Genomic DNA, 2,747 nt, shown 5'->3' on the forward strand with positions numbered 1-2,747 from the left:
GCAAGCATATTTCCTTTGGTTGGTTCAGCAACAACATTTCTGTCCCGTCATCTAGTTAGGGATGAATGGCATATTGTGGTTTCCAAAACTGAGACTGCATATGCTGCACCCAAACTTGCTCAGTTTGGGAAGCTCACAAGTAGGCTTGCCTTTGATTTTTTTTTTTTTTTTTCCTTCTTTTCCTGAGTTCTTTTTTTTTGGCTAAAGAGAAATTGCTTTTGTACCATTCAAAATACTTGAACTTATCTGCAACCCAGAAGAGAGAAGTAGCCAGTGAGGGCCTTCTCAGAAATTCATTGACATGTGGGGTGGAGGAAGTGGGTGGAAGAAACAGGGAAGGTCACAAAAAGTTCTGGTGTCTTTTTACTTTTTCTGGAAAAAAGATTCACAAAGAGAAGCTCACAGGAGAAAATGCTGATGGATCTTGTGACATGCCTTGAGCTTCTCAGATAAACTTAAGGTGTTCTTTGATCAGTCTTTTGATTTCCAACAATCAAAACCCGCATAAAACTCAGCTCATGCCTTCTATATGTGTTATTGTGTTATAGATATACGAGTTCTCTGAAAGAGATAAGTGCAGAAAGAGATAGCATATGGGGCAGGTACATAAAAGAAAAACACTAATTTGCTATTATAAATGTCTTAGAGTTGATCAAAAAGATTGTGGAAAAATATATCCATCTAGATTTCTCTAGAAAGGTGGACAGGAATGGCTTCAAATAAAACAACCAAAGAAGAACAGGTGGGACGGCTGGCTGGCTGCCGTGGGCCAGGCCCTGTATTAGATGCTGGGGAAACCTCAAAGAATATAAAATGCAGGGTCCCTGTCTTCCCGGTGCTTCTCCTCTAGAAGAGTTTATTGTGTGTAGCTTAAGTAATTGATGTGTTGAAAAAGCGCGACTCCTGACAGTACTAAACTACAATTTAATTTTGCTCCCATTGTTCTTGTAAACTTTATTCTGCGGGACCAATGTCCCTGGTCCCCGGATGGACACCCCTTTTGGTCTCTGCTCCCGCTGCCCCGACAGGAAGGAGGGGTGAGGGCACCGGCCGCTTCCGACCCGGCTGGCGGGCGCCGTGTTCTCTGCCCCGGCAGACGGTCCGGCCCAGCTCGCTTCGTGGCTCACGCTCCGGGGCGCGGGGTCTTCGGAAGCTCCGGGCAGCGAGCCTCCTTGTGCGTGGAGGTCCCGGGCTCCCAGCGGAGGCATCTCCCCTTTGCCATCGGCCCTGGCTGTCCCGCAGCGGCCTACGCACGCCATCTCCAGCCCTGTGGGGCAGGTTGGGAGGATTTCCTCTGCTGGCCCCATGGACGGAGGGGCACGCAGTGGTCCTGGGCACTCTCGCCCCGTGGGGCAGGTGCAGGCCTCGGAGCGGTCTGTCGGCTCCTCGGTCGCCCCAGGCAGGCTCTGCGACCGTCCCCGTGCAGGGCCTGCTTGGGCTTTCTGGGGCTGGCTCCCTGTTCCCGGCTGCAAGAGCGCGTCCTGGAGCCCCGTCCACCCCGACGCCCCTACCGCTCCCTAAAGGGGCCCTGTAGGACCGCGGGATGGCACCGAGGCGGCCTGTCCACGGAAGTCCTCTTTCTAGTCTCTAGTCTTTCTCCGCGTCTGTGACCTGGCTCCGGGGAGGGCTGTGTCCTCTGCACACATGCGTGCTGGGGCGGCTGCAGGTGACACTTGGCGCTGAGATCTGAGCACAGGAGCTTCCGACGGAGCGGGGGGGAAAGAGCTGCGCTGAGATCGGGTCGCGCTCGTGTCGCAGGCGCTGGAACAGCACTTTGCCAGTCGTTTCACTGACGACTGAGACCCAGCAAGAAAGGTGCAGTCACTCTCCCCGTGACACAAAAGGAAACTGAACTCTCCCAGTGGTTTAATGAACTTGCCCGAAGGCAGCAGCTCAGTAATGAGGTCGGGCCTGAAGCCCAGACCCGCTGACCAGATTCTGTATTTGTCACCACAGTGACATCGTGCCTGTCTAGGTGAACGAGCCTGGGGGAGCGGGCAGCCTCCGGACAGACATTCCTGGCAAGCCTGGGATGAGAAAGTCAAAGAACCCCCGCCCCGTCTCCCCTCTTGCCTCCCACCCTGTTTACAACAGGCCCTTGTAGGAGGCAGGGAGGCCGTGCCACTCGGCGCCGGCCCCACGGCCATCACCGGACCGCTGGAGCTGTGACTGCGGCCCGGGACATCAGCCCGCTTGTTCGCTCACTCACTGAAAAGAGTTTTGAAACGAGTTCTGAATAGACAGCATTTTCTTTGTGCGGTTGGTAAATAACACAGGGCAAAGTTAGCAAGTTGCAGCGCTTCTGCATTCTGATTCTATGGAACTTTTCGGTAGGGAGGGCAGGATGTTTTTAGCAGAATGTGACCTCACGGGAACACTAGAGGTAAGGAGAAAAAAATGATTGAGATAACTCTGAATACTTTACCATCTCGGATAACATAGCTTTTAATAAAGCTACAAGAAGAGAGAAGATTTCTGGCATCCTACTACTCAAAAACCGATGCCTGGTAGACTTGTGGAAGGTGCTGTTCACATTGGTTTGACATTTGTTTGGATTTGATTGAAAATCAATGGTTTTCTTATAATAATTCTCATGTGCACATTTTTTTTTTCTCCTTTAGAAAATAATACAATTTCTGAATGGGGAAGTGTGGAGAAACCCTAAGAGAAATAGCATAAGAGCATTTTGGAATATATCCAGGAAAAGATAACTTTCAACACACCTGTAGACATTCGCCAGGTAAAGG

This window comes from Galeopterus variegatus, unplaced genomic scaffold (genome assembly GCF_000696425.1).
Source record: "Galeopterus variegatus unplaced genomic scaffold, G_variegatus-3.0.2 Scaffold1525, whole genome shotgun sequence".
NCBI lineage: Eukaryota > Metazoa > Chordata > Mammalia > Dermoptera > Cynocephalidae > Galeopterus > Galeopterus variegatus.